General features: G+C 35.6%; 25 non-coding genes across 25 annotated transcripts; all 25 read left to right on the forward strand.

Annotated features, from left to right (window-relative positions):
• Nucleotides 1-587: 587 nt before the first annotated feature.
• On the forward strand, nucleotides 588-661 carry TRNAT-UGU (transfer RNA threonine (anticodon UGU)). The gene has a single exon. It is a non-coding gene; the product is annotated as a tRNA-Thr (tRNA).
• A 2198-nt stretch (nucleotides 662-2859) lies between these two features.
• On the forward strand, nucleotides 2860-2933 carry TRNAT-UGU (transfer RNA threonine (anticodon UGU)). The gene has a single exon. It is a non-coding gene; the product is annotated as a tRNA-Thr (tRNA).
• Nucleotides 2934-4224: 1291 nt separating this feature from the next.
• On the forward strand, nucleotides 4225-4298 carry TRNAT-UGU (transfer RNA threonine (anticodon UGU)). The gene has a single exon. It is a non-coding gene; the product is annotated as a tRNA-Thr (tRNA).
• Nucleotides 4299-4679: 381 nt separating this feature from the next.
• TRNAT-UGU (transfer RNA threonine (anticodon UGU)) lies at nucleotides 4680-4753 on the forward strand. The gene has a single exon. It is a non-coding gene; the product is annotated as a tRNA-Thr (tRNA).
• Nucleotides 4754-5588: 835 nt separating this feature from the next.
• Nucleotides 5589-5662, forward strand: TRNAT-UGU (transfer RNA threonine (anticodon UGU)). Its single transcript has one exon. It is a non-coding gene; the product is annotated as a tRNA-Thr (tRNA).
• An 835-nt stretch (nucleotides 5663-6497) lies between these two features.
• TRNAT-UGU (transfer RNA threonine (anticodon UGU)) lies at nucleotides 6498-6571 on the forward strand. Its single transcript has one exon. It is a non-coding gene; the product is annotated as a tRNA-Thr (tRNA).
• A 380-nt stretch (nucleotides 6572-6951) lies between these two features.
• TRNAT-UGU (transfer RNA threonine (anticodon UGU)) lies at nucleotides 6952-7025 on the forward strand. The gene has a single exon. It is a non-coding gene; the product is annotated as a tRNA-Thr (tRNA).
• Nucleotides 7026-7862: 837 nt separating this feature from the next.
• TRNAT-UGU (transfer RNA threonine (anticodon UGU)) lies at nucleotides 7863-7936 on the forward strand. Its single transcript has one exon. It is a non-coding gene; the product is annotated as a tRNA-Thr (tRNA).
• A 382-nt stretch (nucleotides 7937-8318) lies between these two features.
• On the forward strand, nucleotides 8319-8392 carry TRNAT-UGU (transfer RNA threonine (anticodon UGU)). The gene has a single exon. It is a non-coding gene; the product is annotated as a tRNA-Thr (tRNA).
• An 836-nt stretch (nucleotides 8393-9228) lies between these two features.
• TRNAT-UGU (transfer RNA threonine (anticodon UGU)) lies at nucleotides 9229-9302 on the forward strand. Its single transcript has one exon. It is a non-coding gene; the product is annotated as a tRNA-Thr (tRNA).
• A 381-nt stretch (nucleotides 9303-9683) lies between these two features.
• On the forward strand, nucleotides 9684-9757 carry TRNAT-UGU (transfer RNA threonine (anticodon UGU)). Its single transcript has one exon. It is a non-coding gene; the product is annotated as a tRNA-Thr (tRNA).
• Nucleotides 9758-10592: 835 nt separating this feature from the next.
• Nucleotides 10593-10666, forward strand: TRNAT-UGU (transfer RNA threonine (anticodon UGU)). Its single transcript has one exon. It is a non-coding gene; the product is annotated as a tRNA-Thr (tRNA).
• A 381-nt stretch (nucleotides 10667-11047) lies between these two features.
• TRNAT-UGU (transfer RNA threonine (anticodon UGU)) lies at nucleotides 11048-11121 on the forward strand. The gene has a single exon. It is a non-coding gene; the product is annotated as a tRNA-Thr (tRNA).
• Nucleotides 11122-11957: 836 nt separating this feature from the next.
• On the forward strand, nucleotides 11958-12031 carry TRNAT-UGU (transfer RNA threonine (anticodon UGU)). Its single transcript has one exon. It is a non-coding gene; the product is annotated as a tRNA-Thr (tRNA).
• A 381-nt stretch (nucleotides 12032-12412) lies between these two features.
• TRNAT-UGU (transfer RNA threonine (anticodon UGU)) lies at nucleotides 12413-12486 on the forward strand. Its single transcript has one exon. It is a non-coding gene; the product is annotated as a tRNA-Thr (tRNA).
• A 1292-nt stretch (nucleotides 12487-13778) lies between these two features.
• On the forward strand, nucleotides 13779-13852 carry TRNAT-UGU (transfer RNA threonine (anticodon UGU)). Its single transcript has one exon. It is a non-coding gene; the product is annotated as a tRNA-Thr (tRNA).
• A 1291-nt stretch (nucleotides 13853-15143) lies between these two features.
• On the forward strand, nucleotides 15144-15217 carry TRNAT-UGU (transfer RNA threonine (anticodon UGU)). Its single transcript has one exon. It is a non-coding gene; the product is annotated as a tRNA-Thr (tRNA).
• Nucleotides 15218-15598: 381 nt separating this feature from the next.
• Nucleotides 15599-15672, forward strand: TRNAT-UGU (transfer RNA threonine (anticodon UGU)). Its single transcript has one exon. It is a non-coding gene; the product is annotated as a tRNA-Thr (tRNA).
• A 381-nt stretch (nucleotides 15673-16053) lies between these two features.
• Nucleotides 16054-16127, forward strand: TRNAT-UGU (transfer RNA threonine (anticodon UGU)). The gene has a single exon. It is a non-coding gene; the product is annotated as a tRNA-Thr (tRNA).
• Nucleotides 16128-17418: 1291 nt separating this feature from the next.
• TRNAT-UGU (transfer RNA threonine (anticodon UGU)) lies at nucleotides 17419-17492 on the forward strand. The gene has a single exon. It is a non-coding gene; the product is annotated as a tRNA-Thr (tRNA).
• Nucleotides 17493-17874: 382 nt separating this feature from the next.
• On the forward strand, nucleotides 17875-17948 carry TRNAT-UGU (transfer RNA threonine (anticodon UGU)). The gene has a single exon. It is a non-coding gene; the product is annotated as a tRNA-Thr (tRNA).
• A 1291-nt stretch (nucleotides 17949-19239) lies between these two features.
• TRNAT-UGU (transfer RNA threonine (anticodon UGU)) lies at nucleotides 19240-19313 on the forward strand. Its single transcript has one exon. It is a non-coding gene; the product is annotated as a tRNA-Thr (tRNA).
• Nucleotides 19314-21058: 1745 nt separating this feature from the next.
• TRNAT-UGU (transfer RNA threonine (anticodon UGU)) lies at nucleotides 21059-21132 on the forward strand. The gene has a single exon. It is a non-coding gene; the product is annotated as a tRNA-Thr (tRNA).
• A 2199-nt stretch (nucleotides 21133-23331) lies between these two features.
• On the forward strand, nucleotides 23332-23405 carry TRNAT-UGU (transfer RNA threonine (anticodon UGU)). The gene has a single exon. It is a non-coding gene; the product is annotated as a tRNA-Thr (tRNA).
• Nucleotides 23406-25150: 1745 nt separating this feature from the next.
• On the forward strand, nucleotides 25151-25224 carry TRNAT-UGU (transfer RNA threonine (anticodon UGU)). The gene has a single exon. It is a non-coding gene; the product is annotated as a tRNA-Thr (tRNA).
• The last annotated feature ends 1250 nt before the right edge of the window (nucleotides 25225-26474 follow it).

Raw genomic sequence — 26474 nt, forward strand, 5'->3', positions numbered from 1 at the left:
ATCTTATTCCATGATTATGCTTTGCATGGAATACTACTCAAGCTTAATGTTGTTTTGCTCAGTTAACCACTTGAAATTTTTAATTAGTATTTAAATCCTCACTGGCTTTCCTTTCCTCCTCATCAGTTTGTGGTGCTATGGCAAAGTTGGTCAAAGCGCCTGTTTCGTAAACAGGAGATCTTGAGTTCAAATCTCAGCTGTGCCATCTGTTACAAATTTAGCTTTTAAACATCAAAATGTGGACTTCAATTGTGTACAACATCGATCTCTACGATAGTGCAATAGTTGGATTAAGAATCTGTTCTAAGTGCAAAAAAGGAAGAAAGATGGGATGAAGCTTTAAAAAAGTTACAGCAGTGTTTTATTTTTTTACTATTCTACAAATTTGTCATTGTCCTTTTAAATAATGCTTTTCAAAAATTACTTGGTTTCTCAAGTGCCAAGACTGAGATCGACATATTATTCCATGATTATGCTTTGCATGGAATACTACTCGAGCTTAATGTTGTTTTGCTCAGTTAACCACTTAAAATTTTTAATTAGTAATTAAATCCTCACTGGCTTTCCTGTCTTCATCATCAGCTTGTGGTGCTGTGGCTTAGTTGGTTAAAGCGCCTGTCTTGTAAACAGGAGATCTTGAGTTCAAATCTCAGCAGTGCCATCTATTCCAAATGAAGCTTTTAAACCTGAAAATGTGCATTTCAATTGTGTACAACATCAATCTCTACGATAGTGCTATAGTGAGATTAAGAATCTGCTCTAAGTGCTAAAAAGGAAAAAAGAAGGGATAAAGCTTTAAAAAAGTTACAGCAGTGTTTTTTTTTTTACTATTCTACAAATTTGTCATTGTCCTTTTAGATAATGCTCTTCAAAAATTATTTGGTTTCTCAAGTGCCAAGACTGAGAGCGACATCTTATTCCATGATTATGCTTTGCATGGAATACTACTCAAGCTAAATGTTGTTTTGCTCAGTTAAGCACTTGAAATTTTTAATTAGTGATAAAATCCTCACTGGCTTTCCTGTCCTTCTCATCAGCTTGTGGTGCTGTGGCTTAGTTGGTTAAAGCGCCTGTCTCGTAAACAGGAGATCCTGAGTTCAAATCTTAGCAGTGCCATCTGTTCCAAATAAAGGTTTTAAACATCAAAATGTGGACTTTGATTGTGTACAACATCGATCTCTACGAAAGTGCAATAGTGGGATTAAGAATCTGCTCTAAGTGCTAAAAAGGAAGAAAGACGGGATGAAGCTTTAAAAAAGTTACAGTAGTGTTTTTTTTTACTATTCTACAAATTTGTCATTGTCCTTTTAAATAATGCTCTTCAAAAATTACTTGGTTTCTCAAGTGCCAAGACTGAGAGCGACATCTTATTCCATGATTATGCTTTGCATGGAATACTACTCAAGCTTAATGTTGTTTTGCTCAGTTAACCACTTGAAATTTTTAATTAGTAATTAAATCCTCAATGGCTTTCCTCTCCTCCTCATCAGCTTGTGGTGCTATGGCAAAGTTGGTTAAAGCGCCTGTCTTGTAAACAGGAGATCTTGAGTTCAAATCTCAGCAGTGCCATCTATTCCAAATGAAGCTTTTAAACCTGAAAATGTGCATTTCAATTGTGTACAACATCAATCTCTACGATAGTGCTATAGTGAGATTAAGAATCTGCTCTAAGTGCTAAAAAGGAAAAAAGAAGGGATAAAGCTTTAAAAAAGTTACAGCAGTGTTTTTTTTTTTACTATTCTACAAATTTGTCATTGTCCTTTTAGATAATGCTCTTCAAAAATTATTTGGTTTCTCAAGTGCCAAGACTGAGAGCGACATCTTATTCCATGATTATGCTTTGCATGGAATACTACTCAAGCTAAATGTTGTTTTGCTCAGTTAACCACTTGAAATTTTTAATTAGTGATAAAATCCTCACTGGCTTTCCTGTCCTTCTCATCAGCTTGTGGTGCTGTGGCTTAGTTGGTTAAAGCGCCTGTCTCGTAAACAGGAGATCCTGAGTTCAAATCTTAGCAGTGCCATCTGTTCCAAATAAAGGTTTTAAACATCAAAATGTGGACTTTGATTGTGTACAACATCGATCTCTACGAAAGTGCAATAGTGGGATTAAGAATCTGCTCTAAGTGCTAAAAAGGAAGAAAGACGGGATGAAGCTTTAAAAAAGTTACAGTAGTGTTTTTTTTTACTATTCTACAAATTTGTCATTGTCCTTTTAAATAATGCTCTTCAAAAATTACTTGGTTTCTCAAGTGCCAAGACTGAGAGCGACATCTTATTCCATGATTATGCTTTGCATGGAATACTACTCAAGCTTAATGTTGTTTTGCTCAGTTAACCACTTGAAATTTTTAATTAGTAATTAAATCCTCAATGGCTTTCCTCTCCTCCTCATCAGCTTGTGGTGCTATGGCAAAGTTGGTCAAAGCGCCTGTTTCATAAACAGGAGATCTTGAGTTCAAATCTCAGCTGTGCCATCTGTTACAAATTTAGCTTTTAAACATCAAAATGTGGACTTCAATTGTGTACAACATCGATCTCTACGATAGTGCAATAGTTGGATTAAGAATCTGTTCTAAGTGCTAAAAAGGAAGAAAGATGGGATGAAGCTTTAAAAAAGTTACAGCAGTGTTTTATTTTTTTACTATTCTACAAATTTGTCATTGTCCTGTTAAATAATGCTTTTCAAAAATTACTTGGTTTCTCAAGTGCCAAGACTGAGATCGACATCTTATTCCATGATTATGCTTTGCATGGAATACTACTCGAGCTTAATGTTGTTTTGCTCAGTTAACCACTTAAAATTTTTAATTAGTAATTAAATCCTCACAGGCTTTCCTGTCATCCTCATCAGCTTGTGGTGCTGTGGCTTAATTGGTTAAAGCGCCTGTCTTGTAAACAGGAGATCTTGAGTTCAAATCTCAGCAGTGCCATCTGTTCCAAATGAAGCTTTTAAACCTGAAAATGTGTATTTCAATTGTGTACAACATCAATCTCTACGATAGTGCTATATTGGGATTAAGAATCTGCTCTAAGTGCTAAAAAGGAAAAAAGACGGGATAAAGCTTTAAAAAAGTTACAGCAGTGTTTTTTTTTTTACTATTCTACAAATTTGTCATTGTCCTTTTAGATAATGCTCTTCAAAAATTACTTGGTTTCTCAAGTGCCAAGACTGAGAGCGACATCTTATTCCATGATTATGCTTTGCATGGAATACTACTCAAGCTAAATGTTGTTTTGCTCAGTTAACCACTTGAAATTTTTAATTAGTGATTAAATCCTCACTGGCTTTCCTGTCCTTCTTATCAGCTTGTGGTGCTGTGGCTTAGTTGGTTAAAGCGCCTGTCTCGTAAACAGGAGATCCTGAGTTCAAAACTCAGCAGTGCCATCTGTTCCAAATAAAGCTTTTAAACATCAAAATGTGGACTTTAATTGTGTACAACATCAATCTCTACGATAGTGCAATAGTGGGATTAAGAATCTGCTCTGAGTGCTAAAAAGGAAGAAAGACGGGATGAAGCATTGAAAAAGTTACAGCACTGTTTTTTTTTTTTACTATTCTACAAATTTGTCATTGTCCTTTTAAATAATGCTCTTCAAAAATTACTTGGTTTCTCAAGTGCCAAGACTGAGAGCGACATCTTACTCCATGATTATGCTTTGCATGGAATACTACTCAAGCTTAATGTTGTTTTGCTCAGTTAACCACTTGAAATTTTTAATTAGTGATAAAATCCTCAATGGCTTTTCTGTCCTTTTCATCAGTTTGTTGTGCTGTGGCTTAGTTGGTTAAAGTTTCTGTCTTGTAAACAGGAGATCCTGAGTTCAATTCTCAGCAGTACTGTCTGTTCCAAATAAAGCTTTTAAACATCAAAATGTGGACTGTGATTGTGTACAACATCGATCTCTACGATAGTGCAATAGTGGGATTAAGAATCTGCTCTAAATACTAAAAAGGAAAAAAGACGGGATGAAGTTTTAAAAAGTTACAGCAGAGGTTTTTTTTTTACTATTCTACAAATTTGTCATTGTCCTTTTAAATAATGCTTTTCAAAAATTACTTGGTTTCTCAAGTGCCAAGACTGAGAGCGACATCTTATTCCTTGATTATGCTTTGCATGGAATACTACTCAAGCTTAATGTTGTTTTGCTCAGCTAACCAATTGAATTTTTTAATTAGTAATTAAATCCTCACTGGCTTTCCTGTCTTCTTCATCAGCTTGTGGTGCTGTGGCTTAGTTGGTTAAAGCGCCTGTCTTGTAAACAGGTGGTCTTGAGTTCAAATGTCAGCAGTGCCATCGGTTCCAAATGAAGCTTTTAAACCTGAAAATGTGCACTTCAATTGTGTACAACATCAATCTCTACGATAGTGCAATAGTGGGATTAAGAATCTGCTCTAAGTGCTAAAAAGGAAAAAAGACGGGATAAAGCTTTAAAAAAGTTACAGCAGTGTTTTTTTTTTTACTATTCTACAAATTTGTCATTGTCCTTTTAAATAATGCTCTTCAAAAATTATTTGGTTTCTCAAGTGCCAAGACTGAGAGCGACATCTTATTCCATGATTATGCTTTGCATGGAATACTACTCAAGCTAAATGTTGTTTTGCTCAGTTAACCACTTGAAATTTTTAATTAGTGATTAAATCCTCACTGGCTTTCCTGTCCTTCTCATCAGCTTGTGGTGCTGTGGCTTAGTTGGTTAAAGCACCTGTCTTGTAAACAGAAGATCCTGAGTTCAAAACTCAGCAGTGCCATCTGTTCCAAATAAAGCTTTTAAACCTCAAAATGTGGACTTTAATTGTGTACAACATCGATCTCTACGATAGTGTAATAGTGGGATTAAGAATCTGCTCTAAGTACTAAAAAGGAAAAAAGACAGGATGAAGTTTTAAAAAGTTACAGCAGATGTTTTTTTTTTACTATTCTACAAATTTGTCATTGTCCTTTTAAATAATGCTTTTCAAAAATTACTTGGTTTCTCAAGTGCCAAGACTGAGAGCGACATCTTATTCCATGATTATGCTTTGCATGAAATACTACTCAAGCTTAATGTTGTTTTGCTCAGCTAACCAATTGATTTTTTTAATTAGTGATTAAATCCTCCCTGGCTTTCCCATCCTCCTCATCAGCTTGTGGTGCTGTGGCTTAGTTGGGTAAAGCACCTCTCTTGTAAACAGGAGATCCTGAGTTTAAATCTCAGCACTGCCTTCTCTTCTGAGTAAAGCTTTTAAACCTCAGAATGCTAACTTCAATTGTGTACAACATCGACCTCTACAATAGTGCAATAGTGGGATTAAGAATCTGCTCTGAGTGCTAAAAAGGAAGAAAGACGGGATGAAGCATTGAAAAAGTTAAAGCGCTGTTTTTTTTTTTACTATTCTACAAATTTGTCATTGTCCTTTTAAATAATGCTCTTCAAAAATTACTTGGTTTCTCAAGTGCCAAGACTGAGAGCGACATCTTATTCCATGATTATGCTTTGCATGGAATACTACTCAAGCTTAATGTTGTTTTGCTCAGTTAACCACTTGAAATTTTTAATTAGTGATAAAATCCTCACTGGCTTTCCTGTCCTTCTCATCAGCTTGTGGTGCTGTGGCTTAGTTGGTTAAAGCGCCTGTCTTGTGAACAGGAGATCTTGAGTTCAAATCTCAGCAGTGCCATCTGTTCCAAATGAAGCTTTTAAACCTGAAAATGTGCATTTTAAATGTGTACAACATCAATCTCTACGATAGTGCAATAGTGGGATTAAGAATCTGCTCTAAGTGCTAAAAAGGAAGAAAGACGGGATGAAGCTTTAAAAAAGTTACAACAGTGTTTTTTTTTTACTATTCTACAAATTTGTCATTGTCCTTTTAAATAATGCTCTTCAAAAATTACTTGGTTTCTCAAGTGCCAAGACTGAGAGCGACATCTTATTCCTTGATTATGCTTTGCATGGAATACTACTCAAGCTTAATGTTGTTTTGCTCAGCTAACCAATTGAATTTTTTAATTAGTAATTAAATCCTCACTGGCTTTCCTGTCTTCCTCATCAGCTTGTGGTGCTGTGTCTTAGTTAGTTAAAGCGCCTGTCTTGTAAACAGGAGATCTTGAGTTCAAATCTCAGCAGTGCCATCTGTTCCAAATAAAGCTTATAAATCTGAAAATGTGCACTTCAATTGTGTACAACATCAATCTCTACGATAGTGCAATAGTGGGATTAAGAATCTGCTCTAAGTGCTAAAAAGGAAAAAAGACGGGATAAAGCTTTAAAAAAGTTACAGCAGTGTTTTTTTTTTTACTATTCTACAAATTTGTCATTGTCCTTTTAAATAATGCTCTTCAAAAATTACTTGGTTTCTCAAGTGCCAAGACTGAGAGCGACATCTTATTCCATGATTATGCTTTGCATGGAATACTACTCAAGCTTAATGTTGTTTTGCTCAGCTAACCAATTGAATGTTTTAATTAGTAATTAAATCCTCACTGGCTTTCCTGTCTTCCTCATACGCTTGTGGTGCTGTGGCTTAGTTGGTTAAAGCGCCTGTCTTGTAAACAGGAGATCTTGAGTTCAAATCTCAGCAGTGCCATCGGTTCCAAATGAAGCTTTTAAACCTGAAAATGTGCACTTCAATTGTGTACAACATCAATCTCTACGATAGTGCAATAGTGGGATTAGGAATCTGCTCTAAGTGCTAAAAAGGAAAAAAGACGGGATAAAGCTTTAAAAAAGTTACAGCAGTGTTTTTTTTTTACTATTCTACAAATTTGTCATTGTCCTTTTAAATAATGCTCTTCAAAAATTACTTGGTTTCTCAAGTGCCAAGACTGAGAGCGACATCTTATTCCATGATTATGCTTTGCATGGAATACTACTCAAGCTAAATGTTGTTTTGCTCAGTTAACCACTTGAAATTTTTAATTAGTGATTAAATCCTCACTGGCTTTCCTGTCCTTCTCATCAGCTTGTGGTGCTGTGGCTTAGTTGGTTAAAGCGCCTGTCTTGTAAACAGGAGATCCTGAGTTCAAAACTCAGCAGTGCCATCTGTTCCAAATAAAGCTTTTAAACCTCAAAATGTGGACTTTAATTGTGTACAACATCGATCTCTACGATAGTGCAATAGTGGGATTAAGAATCTGCTCTAAGTACTAAAAAGGAAAAAAGACGGGATGAAGTTTTAAAAAGTTACAGCAGATGTTTTTTTTTTTACTATTCTACAAATTTGTCATTGTCCTTTTAAATAATGCTTTTCAAAAATTACTTGGTTTCTCAAGTGCCAAGACTGAGAGCGACATCTTATTCCATGATTATGCTTTGCATGAAATACTACTCAAGCTTAATGTTGTTTTGCTCAGCTAACCAATTGAATTTTTTAATTAGTGATTAAATCCTCCCTGGCTTTCCTGTCCTCCTCATCATCTTGTGGTGCTGTGGCTTAGTTGGGTAAAGCACCTGTCTTGTAAACAGGAGATCCTGAGTTTAAATCTCAGCACTGCCTTCTCTTCTGAGTAAAGCTTTTAAACCTCAGAATGCTAACTTCAATTGTGTACAACATCGACCTCTACGATAGTGCAATAGTGGGATTAAGAATCTGCTCTGAGTGCTAAAAAGGAAGAAAGACGGGATGAAGCATTGAAAAAGTTAAAGCACTGTTTTTTTTTTTTACTATTCTACAAATTTGTCATTGTCCTTTTAAATAATGCTCTTCAAAAATTACTTGGTTTCTCAAGTGCCAAGACTGAGAGCGACATCTTATTCCATGATTATGCTTTGCATGGAATACTACTCAAGCTTAATGTTGTTTTGCTCAGTTAACCACTTGAAATTTTTAATTAGTGATAAAATCCTCACTGGCTTTCCTGTCCTTCTCATCAGCTTTTGGTGCTGTGGCTTAGTTGGTTAAAGCGCCTGTCTTGTAAACAGGAGATCTTGAGTTCAAATCTCAGCAGTGCCATCTGTTCCAAATGAATCTTTTAAACCTGAAAATGTGCACTTCAATTGTGTACAACATCAATCTCTACGATAGTGCAATAATGGGATTAAGAATCTGCTCTGAGTGCTAAAAAGGAAGAAAGACGGGATGAAGCATTGAAAAAGTTACAGCACTGTTTTTTTTTTTTACTATTCTACAAATTTGTCATTGTCCTTTTAAATAATGCTCTTCAAAAATTACTTGGTTTCTCAAGTGCCAAGACTGAGAGCGACATCTTACTCCATGATTATGCTTTGCATGGAATACTACTCGAGCTTAATGTTGTTTTGCTCAGTTAACCACTGAAAATTTTTAATTAGTAATTAAATCCTCACTGGCTCTCCTGTCTTAATCATCAGCTTGTGGTGCTGTGGCTTAGTTGGTTAAAGCGCCTGTCTTGTAAACAGGAGATCTTGAGTTCAAATCTCAGCAGTGCCATCTGTTCCAAATGAAGCTTTTAAACCTGAAAATGTGCATTTCAATTGTGTACAACATCAATCTCTACAATAGTGCTATAGTGGGATTAAGAATCTGCTCTAAGTGCTAAAAAGGAAAAAAGACGGGATAAAGCTTTAAAAAAGTTACAGCAGTGTTTTTTTTTTTACTATTCTACAAATTTGTCAATGTCCTTTTAGATAATGCTCTTGAAAAATTACTTGGTTTCTCAAGTGCCAAGACTGAGAGCGACATCTTATTCCATGATTATGCTTTGCATGGAATACTACTCAAGCTAAGTGTTGTTTTGCTCAGTTAACCACTTGAAAATTTTAATTAGTGATTAAATCCTCACTGGCTTTCCTGTCCTTCTCATCAGCTTGTGGTGCTGTGGCTTAGTTGGTTAAAGCGCCTGTCTCGTAAACAGGAGATCCTGAGTTCAAAACTCAGCAGTGCCATCTGTTCCAAATAAAGTTTTTAAACCTCAAAATGTGGACTTTAATTGTGTACAACATCGATCTCTACGATAGTGCAATAGTGGGATTAAGAATCTGCTCTGAGTGCTAAAAAGGAAGAAAGACGGGATGAAGCATTGAAAAAGTTACAGCACTGGTTTTTTTTTTACTATTCTACAAATTTGTCATTGTCCTTTTAAATAATGCTCTTCAAAAATTACTTGGTTTCTCAAGTGCCAAGACTGAGAGCGACATCTTATTCCTTGATTATGCTTTGCATGGAATACTACTCAAGCTTAATGTTGTTTTGCTCAGCTAACCAATTGAATTTTTTAATTAGTAATTAAATCCTCACTGGCTTTCCTGTCTTCCTCATCAGTTTGTTGTGCTGTGGCTTAGTTGGTTAAAGTGCCTGTCTTGTAAACAGGAGATCCTGAGTTCAATTCTCAGCAGTACTGTCTGTTCCAAATAAAGATTTTAAACATCAAAATGTGGACTTTGATTGTGTACAACATCAATTTCTACGATAGTGCTATAGTGGGATTAAGAATCTGCTCTAAGTGCTAAAAAGGAAAAAAGACGGGATAAAGCTTTAAAAAAGTTACAGCAGTGTTTTTTTTTTTACTATTCTACAAATTTGTCATTGTCCTTTTAGATAATGCTCTTCAAAAATTACTTGGTTTCTCAAGTGCCAAGACTGAGAGCGACATCTTATTCCATGATTATGCTTTGCATGGAATACTACTCAAGCTAAATGTTGTTTTGCTCAGATAACCACTTGAAATTTTTAATTAGTGATTAAATCCTCACTGGCTTTCCTGTCCTTCTCATCAGCTTGTGGTGCTGTGGCTTAGTTGGTTAAAGCACCTGTCTTGTAAACAGGAGATCTTGAGTTCAAATCTCAGCAGTGCCATCTGTTCCAAATGAAGCTTTTAAACGTGAAAATGTGCATTTCAATTGTGTACAACATCCATCTCTACGATAGTGCTATAGTGGGATTAAGAATCTGCTCTAAGTGCTAAAAAGGAAAAAAGACGGGATAAAGCTTTAAAAAAGTTACAGCAGTGTTTTTTTTTTACTATTCTACAAATTTGTCATTGTCCTTTTAGATAATGCTCTTCAAAAATTACTTGGTTTCTCAAGTGCCAAGACTGAGAGCGACATCTTATTCCATGATTATGCTTTGCATGGAATACTACTCAAGCTAAGTGTTGTTTTGCTCAGTTAACCACTTGAAAATTTTAATTAGTGATTAAATCCTCACTGGCTTTCCTGTCCTTCTCATCAGCTTGTGGTGCTGTGGCTTAGTTGGTTAAAGCGCCTGTCTCGTAAACAGGAGATCCTGAGTTCAAAACTCAGCAGTGCCATCTGTTCCAAATAAAGTTTTTAAACCTCAAAATGTGGACTTTAATTGTGTACAACATCGATCTCTACGATAGTGCAATAGTGGGATTAAGAATCTGCTCTGAGTGCTAAAAAGGAAGAAAGACGGGATGAAGCATTGAAAAAGTTACAGCACTGGTTTTTTTTTTACTATTCTACAAATTTGTCATTGTCCTTTTAAATAATGCTCTTCAAAAATTACTTGGTTTCTCAAGTGCCAAGACTGAGAGCGACATCTTATTCCTTGATTATGCTTTGCATGGAATACTACTCAAGCTTAATGTTGTTTTGCTCAGCTAACCAATTGAATTTTTTAATTAGTAATTAAATCCTCACTGGCTTTCCTGTCTTCCTCATCAGTTTGTTGTGCTGTGGCTTAGTTGGTTAAAGTGCCTGTCTTGTAAACAGGAGATCCTGAGTTCAATTCTCAGCAGTACTGTCTGTTCCAAATAAAGATTTTAAACATCAAAATGTGGACTTTGATTGTGTACAACATCAATTTCTACGATAGTGCTATAGTGGGATTAAGAATCTGCTCTAAGTGCTAAAAAGGAAAAAAGACGGGATAAAGCTTTAAAAAAGTTACAGCAGTGTTTTTTTTTTTACTATTCTACAAATTTGTCATTGTCCTTTTAGATAATGCTCTTCAAAAATTACTTGGTTTCTCAAGTGCCAAGACTGAGAGCGACATCTTATTCCATGATTATGCTTTGCATGGAATACTACTCAAGCTAAATGTTGTTTTGCTCAGTTAACCACTTGAAATTTTTAATTAGTGATTACATCCTCACTGGCTTTCCTGTCCTTCTCATCAGCTTGTGGTGCTGTGGCTTAGTTGGTTAAAGCACCTGTCTTGTAAACAGGAGATCTTGAGTTCAAATCTCAGCAGTGCCATCTGTTCCAAATGAAGCTTTTAAACGTGAAAATGTGCATTTCAATTGTGTACAACATCCATCTCTACGATAGTGCTATAGTGGGATTAAGAATCTGCTCTAAGTGCTAAAAAGGAAAAAAGACGGGATAAAGCTTTAAAAAAGTTACAGCAGTGTTTTTTTTTTACTATTCTACAAATTTGTCATTGTCCTTTTAGATAATGCTCTTCAAAAATTACTTGGTTTCTCAAGTGCCAAGACTGAGAGCGACATCTTATTCCATGATTATGCTTTGCATGGAATACTACTCAAGCTAAATGTTGTTTTGCTCAGTTAACCACTTGAAATTTTTAATTAGTGATTAAATCCTCACTGGCTTTCCTGTCCTTCTCATCAGCTTGTGGTGCTGTGGCTTAGTTGGTTAAAGCGCCTGTCTCGTAAACAGGAGATCCTGAGTTCAAAACTCAGCAGTGCCATCTGTTCCAAATAAAGCTTTTAAAACTCAAAATGTGGACTTTAATTGTGTACAACATCGATCTCTACGATAGTGCAATAGTGGGATTAAGAATCTCCTCTGAGTGCTAAAAAGGAAGAAAGACGGGATGAAGCATTGAAAAAGTTACAGCACTGTTTTTTTTTTTTACTATTCTACAAATTTGTCATTGTCCTTTTAAATAATGCTCTTCAAAAATTACTTGGTTTCTCAAGTGCCAAGACTGAGAGCGACATCTTACTCCTTGATTATGCTTTGCATGGAATACTACTGAAGCTTAATGTTGTTTTGCTCAGCTAACCAATTGAATTTTTTAATTAGTAATTAAATCCTCACTGGCTTTCCTGTCTTCCTCATCAGCTTGTGGTGCTGTGGCTTAGTTGGTTAAAGCGCCTGTCTTGTAAACAGGAGATCTTGAGTTCAAATCTCAGCAGTGCCATCTGTTCCAAAGGAAGCTTTTAAACCTGAAAATGTGCATTTCAATTGTGTACAACATCAATCTCTACGATAGTGCTATAGTGGGATTAAGAATCTGCTCTAAGTGCTAAAAAGGAAAAAAGACGGGATAAAGCTTTAAAAAAGTTACAGCAGTGTTTTTTTTTTTACTATTCTACAAATTTGTCATTGTCCTTTTAGATAATGCTCTTCAAAAATTACTTGGTTTCTCAAGTGCCAAGACTGAGAGCGACATCTTATTCCATGATTATGCTTTGCATGGAATACTACTCAAGCTAAATGTTGTTTTGCTCAGTTAACCACTTGAAATTTTTAATTAGTGATTAAATCCTCACTGGCTTTCCTGTCCTTCTCATCAGCTTGTGGTGCTGTGGCTTAGTTGGTTAAAGCACCTGTCTTGTAAACAGGAGATCCTGAGTTCAAAACTCAGCAGTGCCATCTATTCCAAATAAAGCTTTTAAACCTCAAAATGTGGACTTTAATTGTGTACAACATCGATCTCTACGATAGTGCAATAGTGGGATTAAGAATCTGCTCTAAGTACTAAAAAGGAAAAAAGACGGGATGAAGTTTTAAAAAGTTACAGCAGATGTTTTTTTTTTTACTATTCTACAAATTTGTCATTGTCCTTTTAAATAATGCTTTTCAAAAATTACTTGGTTTCTCAAGTGCCAAGACTGAGAGCGACATCTTATTCCATGATTATGCTTTGCATGAAATACTACTCAAGCTTAATGTTGTTTTGCTCAGCTAACCAATTGAATTTTTTAATTAGTGATTAAATCCTCACTGGCTTTCCTGTCCTCCTCATCAGCTTGTGGTGCTGTGGCTTAGTTGGGTAAAGCACCTGTCTTGTAAACAGGAGATCCTGAGTTTAAATCTCAGCACTGCCTTCTCTTCTGAGTAAAGCTTTTAAACCTCAGAATGCTAACTTCAATTGTGTACAACATCGACCTCTACGATAGTGCAATAGTGGGATTAAGAATCTGCTCTGAGTGCTAAAAAGGAAGAAAGACGGGATGAAGCATTGAAAAAGTTAAAGCACTGTTTTTTTTTTTTACTATTCTACAAATTTGTCATTGTCCTTTTAAATAATGCTCTTCAAAAATTACTTGGTTTCTCAAGTGCCAAGACTGAGAGCGACATCTTATTCCATGATTATGCTTTGCATGGAATACTACTCAAGCTTAATGTTGTTTTGCTCAGTTAACCACTTGAAATTTTTAATTAGTGATAAAATCCTCACTGGCTTTCCTGTCCTTCTCATCAGCTTGTGGTGCTGTGGCTTAGTTGGTTAAAGTGCCTGTCTCGTAAACAGGAGATCCTGAGTTCAAATCTTAGCAGTGTCATCTGTTCCAAATTAAGTTTTTAAACCTCAAAATGTGGACTTTAATTGTGTACAACATCGATCTCTACGATAGTGCAATAGTGGGATTAAGAATCTGCTCTGAGTGCTAAAAAGGAAGAAAGACGGGATGAAGCATTGAAAAAGTTACAGCACTGGTTTTTTTTTTACTATTCTACAAATTTGTCATTGTCCTTTTAAATAATGCTCTTCAAAAATTACTTGGTTTCTCAAGTGCCAAGACTGAGAGCGACATCTTATTCCTTGATTATGCTTTGCATGGAATACTACTCAAGCTTAATGTTGTTTTGCTCAGCTAACCAATTGAATTTTTTAATTAGTAATTAAATCCTCACTGGCTTTCCTGTCTTCCTCATCAGTTTGTTGTGCTGTGGCTTAGTTGGTTAAAGTGCCTGTCTTGTAAACAGGAGATCCTGAGTTCAATTCTCAGCAGTACTGTCTGTTCCAAATAAAGATTTTAAACATCAAAATGTGGACTTTAATTGTGTACAACATCAATTTCTACGATAGTGCTATAGTGGGATTAAGAATCTGCTCTAAGTGCTAAAAAGGAAAAAAGACGGGATAAAGCTTTAAAAAAGTTACAGCAGTGTTTTTTTTTTTACTATTCTACAAATTTGTCATTGTCCTTTTAGATAATGCTCTTCAAAAATTACTTGGTTTCTCAAGTGCCAAGACTGAGAGCGACATCTTATTCCATGATTATGCTTTGCATGGAATACTACTCAAGCTAAATGTTGTTTTGCTCAGTTAACCACTTGAAATTTTTAATTAGTGATTACATCCTCACTGGCTTTCCTGTCCTTCTCATCAGCTTGTGGTGCTGTGGCTTAGTTGGTTAAAGCACCTGTCTTGTAAACAGGAGATCTTGAGCTCAAATCTCAGCAGTGCCATCTGTTCAAAATGAAGCTTTTAAACGTGAAAATGTGCATTTCAATTGTGTACAACATCCATCTCTACGATAGTGCTATAGTGGGATTAAGAATCTGCTCTAAGTGCTAAAAAGGAAAAAAGACGGGATAAAGCTTTAAAAAAGTTACAGCAGTGTTTTTTTTTTACTATTCTACAAATTTGTCATTGTCCTTTTAGATAATGCTCTTCAAAAATTACTTGGTTTCTCAAGTGCCAAGACTGAGAGCGACATCTTATTCCATGATTATGCTTTGCATGGAATACTACTCAAGCTAAATGTTGTTTTGCTCAGTTAACCACTTGAAATTTTTAATTAATGATTAAATCCTCACTGGCTTTCCTGTCCTTCTCATCAGCTTGTGGTGCTGTGGCTTAGTTGGTTAAAGCGCCTGTCTCGTAAACAGGAGATCCTGAGTTCAAAACTCAGCAGTGCCATCTGTTCCAAATAAAGCTTTTAAAACTCAAAATGTGGACTTTAATTGTGTACAACATCGATCTCTACGATAGTGCAATAGTGGGATTAAGAATCTCCTCTGAGTGCTAAAAAGGAAGAAAGACGGGATGAAGCATTGAAAAAGTTACAGCACTGTTTTTTTTTTTTACTATTCTACAAATTTGTCATTGTCCTTTTAAATAATGCTCTTCAAAAATTACTTGGTTTCTCAAGTGCCAAGACTGAGAGCGACATCTTACTCCTTGATTATGCTTTGCATGGAATACTACTGAAGCTTAATGTTGTTTTGCTCAGCTAACCAATTGAATTTTTTAATTAGTAATTAAATCCTCACTGGCTTTCCTGTCTTCCTCATCAGCTTGTGGTGCTGTGGCTTAGTTGGTTAAAGCGCCTGTCTTGTAAACAGGAGATCTTGAGTTCAAATCTCAGCAGTGCCATCTGTTCCAAAGGAAGCTTTTAAACCTGAAAATGTGCATTTCAATTGTGTACAACATCAATCTCTACGATAGTGCTATAGTGGGATTAAGAATCTGCTCTAAGTGCTAAAAAGGAAAAAAGACGGGATAAAGCTTTAAAAAAGTTACAGCAGTGTTTTTTTTTTTACTATTCTACAAATTTGTCATTGTCCTTTTAGATAATGCTCTTCAAAAATTACTTGGTTTCTCAAGTGCCAAGACTGAGAGCGACATCTTATTCCATGATTATGCTTTGCATGGAATACTACTCAAGCTAAATGTTGTTTTGCTCAGTTAACCACTTGAAATTTTTAATTAGTGATTAAATCCTCACTGGCTTTCCTGTCCTTCTCATCAGCTTGTGGTGCTGTGGCTTAGTTGGTTAAAGCGCCTGTCTTGTAAACAGGAGATCTTGAGTTCAAATCTCAGCAGTGCCATCTGTTCCAAATGAAGCTTTTAAACGTGAAAATGTGCATTTCAATTGTGTACAACATCCATCTCTACGATAGTGCTATAGTGGGATTAAGAATCTGCTCTAAGTGCTAAAAAGGAAAAAAGACGGGATAAAGCTTTAAAAAAGTTACAGCAGTGTTTTTTTTTTTACTATTCTACAAATTTGTCATTGTCCTTTTAGATAATGCTCTTCAAAAATTACTTGGTTTCTCAAGTGCCAAGACTGAGAGCGACATCTTATTCCATGATTATGCTTTGCATGGAATACTACTCAAGCTAAATGTTGTTTTGCTCAGTTAACCACTTGAAATTTTTAATTAGTGATTAAATCCTCACTGGCTTTCCTGTCCTTCTCATCAGCTTGTGGTGCTGTGGCTTAGTTGGTTAAAGCACCTGTCTTGTAAACAGGAGATCCTGAGTTCAAAACTCAGCAGTGCCATCTATTCCAAATAAAGCTTTTAAACCTCAAAATGTGGACTTTAATTGTGTACAACATCGATCTCTACGATAGTGCAATAGTGGGATTAAGAATCTGCTCTAAGTACTAAAAAGGAAAAAAGACGGGATGAAGTTTTAAAAAGTTACAGCAGATGTTTTTTTTTTTACTATTCTACAAATTTGTCATTGTCCTTTTAAATAATGCTTTTCAAAAATTACTTGGTTTCTCAAGTGCCAAGACTGAGAGCGACATCTTATTCCATGATTATGCTTTGCATGAAATACTACTCAAGCTTAATGTTGTTTTGCTCAGCTAACCAATTGAATTTTTTAATTAGTGATTAAATCCTCACTGGCTTTCCTGTCCTCCTCATCAGCTTGTGGTGCTGTGGCTTAGTTGGGTAAAGCACCTGTCTTGTAAACAGGAGATCCTGAGTTTAAATCTCAGCACTGCCTTCTCTTCTGAGTAAAGCTTTTAAACCTCAGAATGCTAACTTCAATTGTGTACAACATCGACCTCTACGATAGTGCAATAGTGGGATTAAGAATCTGCTCTGAGTGCTAAAAAGGAAGAAAGACGGGATGAAGCATTGAAAAAGTTAAAGCACTGTTTTTTTTTTTTACTATTCTACAAATTTGTCATTGTCCTTTTAAATAATGCTCTTCAAAAATTACTTGGTTTCTCAAGTGCCAAGACTGAGAGCGACATCTTATTCCATGATTATGCTTTGCATGGAATACTACTCAAGCTTAATGTTGTTTTGCTCAGTTAACCACTTGAAATTTTTAATTAGTGATAAAATCCTCACTGGCTTTCCTGTCCTTCTCATCAGCTTGTGGTGCTGTGGCTTAGTTGGTTAAAGTGCCTGTCTCGTAAACAGGAGATCCTGAGTTCAAATCTTAGCAGTGCCATCTGTTCCAAATAAAGGTTTTAAACATCAAAATGTGGACTTTGATTGTGTACAACATCGATCTCTACGAAAGTGCAATAGTGGGATTAAGAATCTGCTCTAAGTGCTAAAAAGGAAGAAAGACGGGATGAAGCTTTAAAAAAGTTACAACAGTGTTTTTTTTTTACTATTCTACAAATTTGTCATTGTCCTTTTAAATAATGCTCTTCAAAAATTACTTGGTTTCTCAAGTGCCAAGACTGAGAGCGACATCTTATTCCATGATTATGCTTTGCATGGAATACTACTCAAGCTTAATGTTGTTTTGCTCAGTTAACCACTTGAAATTTTTAATTAGTAATTAAATCCTCAATGGCTTTCCTCTCCTCTGCATCAGCTTGTGGTGCTGTGGCTTAGTTGGTTAAAGCGCCTGTCTTGTAAACAGGAGATCTTGAGTTCAAATCTCAGCAGTGCCATCTGTTCCAAATGAAGCTTTTAAACATCAAAATGTGGACTTCAATTGTGTACAACATCGATCTCTACGATAGTGCAATAGTTGGATTAAGAATCTGTTCTAAGTGCTAAAAAGGAAGAAAGATGGGATGAAGCTTTAAAAAAGTTACAGCAGTGTTTTATTTTTTTACTATTCTACAAATTTGTCATTGTCCTTTTAAATAATGCTTTTCAAAAATTACTTGGTTTCTCAAGTGCCAAGACTGAGATCGACATCTTATTCCATGATTATGCTTTGCATGGAATACTACTCGAGCTTAATGTTGTTTTGCTCAGTTAACCACTTAAAATTTTTAATTAGTAATTAAATCCTCACTGGCTTACCTGTCTTCCTCATCAGCTTGTGGTGCTGTGGCTTAGTTGGTTAAAGCGCCTGTCTTGTAAACAGGAGATCTTGAGTTCAAATCTCAGCAGTGCCATCTGTTCCAAATGAAGCTTTTAAACCTGAAAATGTGCATTTCAATTGTGTACAACATCAATCTCTACGATAGTGCTATAGTGGGATTAAGAATCTGCTCTAAGTGCTAAAAAGGAAAAAAGACAGGATAAAGCTTTAAAAAAGTTACAGCAGTGTTTTTTTTTTTTACTATTCTACAAATTTGTCATTGTCCTTTTAAATAATGCTCTTCAAAAATTACTTGGTTTCTCAAGTGCCAAGACTGAGAGCGACATCTTACTCCATGATTATGCTTTGCATGGAATACTACTCAAGCTTAATGTTGTTTTGCTCAGTTAACCACTTGAAATTTTTAATTAGTGATAAAATCCTCACTGGCTTTCCTGTCCTTCTCATCAGTTTGTTGTGCTGTGGCTTAGTTGGTTAAAGTATTTGTCTTGTAAACAGGAGATCCTGAGTTCAATTCTCAGCAGTACTGTCTGTTCCAAATAAAGCTTTTAAACCTCAAAATGTGGACTTTGATTGTGTTCAACATCGATCTCTACGATAGTGCAATAGTGGGATTAAAAATCTGCTCTAAGTACTAAAAAGGAAAAAAGACGGGATGAAGTTTTAAAAAGTTACAGCAGAGGTTTTTTTTTTACTATTCTACAAATTTGAATTGTCCTTTTAAATAATGCTTTTCAAAAAATTACTTGGTTTCTCAAGTGCCAAGACTGAGAGCGACATCTTATTCCTTGATTATGCTTTGCATGGAATACTACTCAAGCTTAATGTTGTTTTGCTCAGCTAACCAATTGAATTTTTTAATTAGTAATTAAATCCTCACTGGCTTTTCTGTCTTCCTCATCAGCTTGTGGTGCTGTGGCTTAGTTGGTTAAAGCGACTGTCTTGTAAACAGGAGATCTTGAGCTCAAATCTCAGCAGTGCCATCGGTTCCAAATGAAGCTTTTTAACCTGAAAATGTGCACTTCAATTGTGTACAACATCAATCTCTACGATAGTGCAATAGTGGGATTAAGAATCTGCTCTAAGTGCTAAAAAGGAAAAAAGACGGGATAAAGCTTTAAAAAAGTTACAGCAGTGTTTTTTTTTTTACTATTCTACAAATTTGTCATTGTCCTTTTAAATAATGCTCTTCAAAAATTACTTGGTTTCTCAAGTGCCAAGACTGAGAGCGACATCTTATTCCATGATTATGCTTTGCATGGAATACTACTCAAGCTAAATGTTGTTTTGCTCAGTTAACCACTTAAAATTTTTAATTAGTAATTAAATCCTCACAGGCTTTCCTGTCTTCCTCATCAGCTTGTGGTGCTGTGGCTTAGTTGGTTAAAGCGCCTGTCTTGTAAACAGGAGATCTTGAGTTCAAATCTCAGCAGTGCCATCTGTTCCAAATGAAGCTTTTAAACCTGAAAATGTGCATTTCAATTGTGTACAACATCAATCTCTACGATAGTGCAATAGTGGGATTAAGAATCTGCTCTGAGTGCTAAAAAGGAAGAAAGACGGGATGAAGCATTGAAAAAGTTACAGCACTGTTTTTTTTTACTATTCTACAAATTTGTCATTGTCCTTTTAAATAATGCTCTTCAAAAATTACTTGGTTTCTTAAGTGCCAAGACTGAGAGCGACATCTTACTCCATGATTATGCTTTGCATGGAATACTACTCAAGCTTAATGTTGTTTTGCTCAGTTAACCACTTGAAATTTTTAATTAGTGATAAAATCCTCACTGGCTTTCCTGTCCTTCTCATCAGTTTGTTGTGCTGTGGCTTAGTTGGTTAAAGTGCCTGTCTTGTAAACAGAAGATCCTGAGTTCAATTCTCAGCAGTACTGTCTGTTCCAAATAAAGCTTTTAAACATCAAAATGTGGACTTTGATTGTGTACAACATCGATCTCTACGATAGTGCAATAGTGGGATTAAGAATCTGCTCTAAGTACTAAAAAGGAAAAAAGACGGGATGAAGTTTTAAAAAGTTACAGCAGAGGTTTTTTTTTTTACTATTCTACAAATTTGTCTTTGTCCTTTTAAATAATGCTTTTCAAAAATTACTTGGTTTCTCAAGTGCCAAGACTGAGAGCGACATCTTATTCCATGATTATGCTTTGCATGGAATACTACTCAAGCTTAATGTTGTTTTGCTCAGCTAACCAATTGAATTTTTTAATTAGTGATTAAATCCTCCCTGGCTTTCCTGTCCTCCTCATCAGCTTGTGGTGCTGTGGCTTAGTTGGGTAAAGCACCTGTCTTGTAAACAAGAGATCCTGAGTTTAAATCTCAGCACTGCCTTCTCTTCTGAGTAATGCTTTTAAACCTCAGAATGCTAACTTCAATTGTGTACAACATCGACCTCTACGATAGTGCAATAGTGGGATTAAGAATCTGCTCTGAGTGCTAAAAAGGAAGAAAGACGGGATGAAGCATTGAAAAAGTTACAGCACTGTTTTTTTTTTTACTATTCTACAAATTTGTCATTGTCCTTTTAAATAATGCTCTTCAAAAATTACTTGGTTTCTCAAGTGCCAAGACTGAGAGCGACATCTTATTCCATGATTATGCTTTGCATGGAATACTACTCAAGCTAAATGTTGTTTTGCTCAGTTAACCACTTGAAATTTTTAATTAGTGATTAAATCCTCACTGGCTTTTCTGTCCTTCTCATCAGCTTGTGGTGCTGTGGCTTAGTTGGTCAAAGCGCCTGTTTCGTAAACAGGAGATTCTGAGTTCAAATCTCAGCTGTGCCATCTGTTACAAATAAAGCTTTTAAACATCAAAATGTGGACTTCAATTGTGTACAACATCGATCTCTACGAAAGTGCAATATTTGGATTTAGAATCTGTTCTAAGTGCTAAAAAGGAAGAAAGATGGGATGAAGCTTTAAAAAAGTTACAGCAGTGTTTTAGTTTTTTACGATTCTACAAATTTGTCATTGTCCTTTTAAATGATGCTTTTCAAAAATTACTTGGTTTCTCGAGTGCCAAGACAGAGAGCGACATCTTATTCCATGATTATGCTTTGCATGGAATACTACTCGAGCTTAATGTTGTTTTGCTCAGTTAACCACTTAAAATTTTTAATTAGTAATTAAATCCTCACTGGCTTTCCTGTCTTAATCATTAGCTTGTGGTGCTGTGGCTTAGTTGGTTAAAGCGCCTGTCTTGTAAACAGGCGATCTTGAGTTCGAATCTCAGCAGTGCCATCTGTTCCAAATGAAGCTTTTAAACCTGAAAATGTGCATTTCAATTGTGTACAACATCGATCTCTACGATAGTGCAATAGTGGGATTAAGAATCTGCTCTGAGTGCTAAAAAGGAAGAAAGACGGGATGAAGCATTGAAAAAGTTACAGCACTGTTTTTTTTTACTATTCTACAAATTTGTCATTGTCCTTTTAAATAATGCTCTTCAAAAATTACTTGGTTTCTTAAGTGCCAAGACTGAGAGCGACATCTTACTCCATGATTATGCTTTGCATGGAATACTACTCAAGCTTAATGTTGTTTTGCTCAGTAAACCACTTGAAATTTTTAATTAGTGATAAAATCCTCACTGGCTTTCCTGTCCTTCTCATCAGTTTGTTGTGCTGTGGCTTAGTTGGTTAAAGTGCCTGTCTTGTAAACAGAAGATCCTGAGTTCAATTCTCAGCAGTACTGTCTGTTCCAAATAAAGCTTTTAAACATCAAAATGTGGACTTTGATTGTGTACAACATCGATCTCTACGATAGTGCAATAGTGGGATTAAGAATCTTCTCTAAGTACTAAAAAGGAAGAAAGACGGGATGAAGTTTTAAAAAAGTTACAGCAGAGTTTTTTTTTTTACTATTCTACAAATTTGTCATTGTCCTTTTAAATAATGCTTTTCAAAAATTACTTGGTTTCTCAAGTGCCAAGACTGAGAGCGACATCTTATTCCATGATTATGCTTTGCATGGAATACTACTCAAGCTTAATGTTGTTTTGCTCAGCTAACCAATTGAATTTTTTAATTAGTGATTAAATCCTCACTGGCTTTCCTGTCCTTCTCATCAGCTTGTGGTGCTGTGGCTTAGTTGGTTAAAGCTCCTGTCTCGTAAGCAGGAGATCCTGAGTTCAAAACTCAGCAGTGCCATCTGTTCCAAATAAAGCTTTTAAACCTCAAAATGTGGACTTTAATTGTGTACAACATCGATCTCTACGATAGTGCAATAGTGGGATTAAGAATCTGCTCTGAGTGCTAAAAAGGAAGAAAGACGGGATGAAGCATTGAAAAAGTTACAGCACTGTTTTTTTTTTTTACTATTCTACAAATTTGTCATTGTCCTTTTAAATAATGCTCTTCAAAAATTACTTGGTTTCTCAAGTGCCAAGACTGAGAGCGATATCTTACTCCATGATTATGCTTTGCATGGAATACTACTCCAGCTTAATGTTGTTTTGCTCAGTTAACCACTTGAAATTTTTAATTAGTGATAAAATCCTCACTGGCTTTCCTGTCCTTCTCATCAGCTTGTGGTGCTGTGGTTTAGTTGGTTAAAGCACCTGTCTCGTAAACAGGAGATCCTGAGTTCAAATCTTAGCAGTGCCATCTGTTCCAAATAAAGGTTTTAAACATCAAAATGTGGTCTTTGATTGTGTACAATATCGATTTCTACGAAAGTGCAATAGTGGGACTAAGAATCTGCTCTAAGTACTAAAAAGGAAGAAAGATGGGATGAAGTTTTAAAAAAGTTACAGCAGAGTTTTTTTTTTACTATTCTACAAATTTGTCATTTTCCTTTTAAATAATGCTTTTCAAAAATTACTTGGTTTCTCAAGTTCCAAGACTGAGAGCGACATCTTATTCCATGATTATGCTTTGCATGGAATACTACTCTAGCTTAATGTTGTTTTGCTCAGCTAACCAATTGAATTTTTTAATTAGTGATTAAATCCTCACTGGCTTTCCTGTCCTCCTCATCAGCTTGTGGTGCTGTGGCTTAGTTGGGTAAAACACCTGTCTTGTAAACAGGAGATCCTGAGTTTAAATCTCAGCACTGCATTCTCTTCTGAGTAAAGCTTTTAAACCTCAGAATGCTAACTTCAATTGTGTACAATATCGACCTCTACGATAGTGCAATAGTGGGATTAAGAATCTGCTCTGAGTGCTAAAAAGGAAGAAAGACGGGATGAAGCATAGAAAAAGTTACAGCACTGTTTTTTTTTTTACTATTTTACAAATTTGTCATTGTCCTTTTAAATAATGCTCTTCAAAAATTACTTGGTTTCTCAAGTGCCAAGACTGAGAGCGACATCTTATTCCATGATTATGCTTTGCATGGAATACTACTCAAGCTAAATGTTGTTTTGCTCAGTTAACCACTTAAAATTTTTAATTAGTAATTAAATCCTCACAGGCTTTCCTGTCTTCCTCATCAGCTTGTGGTGCTGTGGCTTAGTTGGTTAAAGCGCCTGTCTTGTAAACAGGAGATCTTGAGTTCAAATCTCAGCAGTGCCATCTGTTCCAAATGAAGCTTTTAAACCTGAAAATGTGCATTTCAATTGTGTACAACATCAATCTCTACGATAGTGCAATAGTGGGATTAAGAATCTGCTCTGAGTGCTAAAAAGGAAGAAAGACGGGATGAAGCATTGAAAAAGTTACAGCACTGTTTTTTTTTACTATTCTACAAATTTGTCATTGTCCTTTTAAATAATGCTCTTCAAAAATTACTTGGTTTCTTAAGTGCCAAGACTGAGAGCGACATCTTACTCCATGATTATGCTTTGCATGGAATACTACTCAAGCTTAATGTTGTTTTGCTCAGTTAACCACTTGAAATTTTTAATTAGTGATAAAATCCTCACTGGCTTTCCTGTCCTTCTCATCAGTTTGTTGTGCTGTGGCTTAGTTGGTTAAAGTGCCTGTCTTGTAAACAGAAGATCCTGAGTTCAATTCTCAGCAGTACTGTCTGTTCCAAATAAAGCTTTTAAACATCAAAATGTGGACTTTGATTGTGTACAACATCGATCTCTACGATAGTGCAATAGTGGGATTAAGAATCTGCTCTAAGTACTAAAAAGGAAAAAAGACGGGATGAAGTTTTAAAAAGTTACAGCAGAGGTTTTTTTTTTTACTATTCTACAAATTTGTCTTTGTCCTTTTAAATAATGCTTTTCAAAAATTACTTGGTTTCTCAAGTGCCAAGACTGAGAGCGACATCTTATTCCATGATTATGCTTTGCATGGAATACTACTCAAGCTTAATGTTGTTTTGCTCAGCTAACCAATTGAATTTTTTAATTAGTGATTAAATCCTCCCTGGCTTTCCTGTCCTCCTCATCAGCTTGTGGTGCTGTGGCTTAGTTGGGTAAAGCACCTGTCTTGTAAACAAGAGATCCTGAGTTTAAATCTCAGCACTGCCTTCTCTTCTGAGTAATGCTTTTAAACCTCAGAATGCTAACTTCAATTGTGTACAACATCGACCTCTACGATAGTGCAATAGTGGGATTAAGAATCTGCTCTGAGTGCTAAAAAGGAAGAAAGACGGGATGAAGCATTGAAAAAGTTACAGCACTGTTTTTTTTTTTACTATTCTACAAATTTGTCATTGTCCTTTTAAATAATGCTCTTCAAAAATTACTTGGTTTCTCAAGTGCCAAGACTGAGAGCGACATCTTATTCCATGATTATGCTTTGCATGGAATACTACTCAAGCTAAATGTTGTTTTGCTCAGTTAACCACTTGAAATTTTTAATTAGTGATTAAATCCTCACTGGCTTTTCTGTCCTTCTCATCAGCTTGTGGTGCTGTGGCTTAGTTGGTCAAAGCGCCTGTTTCGTAAACAGGAGATTCTGAGTTCAAATCTCAGCTGTGCCATCTGTTACAAATAAAGCTTTTAAACATCAAAATGTGGACTTCAATTGTGTACAACATCGATCTCTACGAAAGTGCAATATTTGGATTTAGAATCTGTTCTAAGTGCTAAAAAGGAAGAAAGATGGGATGAAGCTTTAAAAAAGTTACAGCAGTGTTTTAGTTTTTTACGATTCTACAAATTTGTCATTGTCCTTTTAAATGATGCTTTTCAAAAATTACTTGGTTTCTCGAGTGCCAAGACAGAGAGCGACATCTTATTCCATGATTATGCTTTGCATGGAATACTACTCGAGCTTAATGTTGTTTTGCTCAGTTAACCACTTAAAATTTTTAATTAGTAATTAAATCCTCACTGGCTTTCCTGTCTTAATCATTAGCTTGTGGTGCTGTGGCTTAGTTGGTTAAAGCGCCTGTCTTGTAAACAGGCGATCTTGAGTTCGAATCTCAGCAGTGCCATCTGTTCCAAATGAAGCTTTTAAACCTGAAAATGTGCATTTCAATTGTGTACAACATCGATCTCTACGATAGTGCAATAGTGGGATTAAGAATCTGCTCTGAGTGCTAAAAAGGAAGAAAGACGGGATGAAGCATTGAAAAAGTTACAGCACTGTTTTTTTTTACTATTCTACAAATTTGTCATTGTCCTTTTAAATAATGCTCTTCAAAAATTACTTGGTTTCTTAAGTGCCAAGACTGAGAGCGACATCTTACTCCATGATTATGCTTTGCATGGAATACTACTCAAGCTTAATGTTGTTTTGCTCAGTAAACCACTTGAAATTTTTAATTAGTGATAAAATCCTCACTGGCTTTCCTGTCCTTCTCATCAGTTTGTTGTGCTGTGGCTTAGTTGGTTAAAGTGCCTGTCTTGTAAACAGAAGATCCTGAGTTCAATTCTCAGCAGTACTGTCTGTTCCAAATAAAGCTTTTAAACATCAAAATGTGGACTTTGATTGTGTACAACATCGATCTCTACGATAGTGCAATAGTGGGATTAAGAATCTTCTCTAAGTACTAAAAAGGAAGAAAGACGGGATGAAGTTTTAAAAAAGTTACAGCAGAGTTTTTTTTTTTACTATTCTACAAATTTGTCATTGTCCTTTTAAATAATGCTTTTCAAAAATTACTTGGTTTCTCAAGTGCCAAGACTGAGAGCGACATCTTATTCCATGATTATGCTTTGCATGGAATACTACTCAAGCTTAATGTTGTTTTGCTCAGCTAACCAATTGAATTTTTTAATTAGTGATTAAATCCTCACTGGCTTTCCTGTCCTTCTCATCAGCTTGTGGTGCTGTGGCTTAGTTGGTTAAAGCTCCTGTCTCGTAAGCAGGAGATCCTGAGTTCAAAACTCAGCAGTGCCATCTGTTCCAAATAAAGCTTTTAAACCTCAAAATGTGGACTTTAATTGTGTACAACATCGATCTCTACGATAGTGCAATAGTGGGATTAAGAATCTGCTCTGAGTGCTAAAAAGGAAGAAAGACGGGATGAAGCATTGAAAAAGTTACAGCACTGTTTTTTTTTTTTACTATTCTACAAATTTGTCATTGTCCTTTTAAATAATGCTCTTCAAAAATTACTTGGTTTCTCAAGTGCCAAGACTGAGAGCGATATCTTACTCCATGATTATGCTTTGCATGGAATACTACTCCAGCTTAATGTTGTTTTGCTCAGTTAACCACTTGAAATTTTTAATTAGTGAT

This window comes from Phyllobates terribilis, unplaced genomic scaffold, assembly GCF_046119375.1.
Source record: "Phyllobates terribilis strain yellow unplaced genomic scaffold, ASM4611937v1 Scaffold_9__5_contigs__length_417890890, whole genome shotgun sequence".
In the NCBI taxonomy this organism is placed as follows: domain Eukaryota; kingdom Metazoa; phylum Chordata; class Amphibia; order Anura; family Dendrobatidae; genus Phyllobates; species Phyllobates terribilis.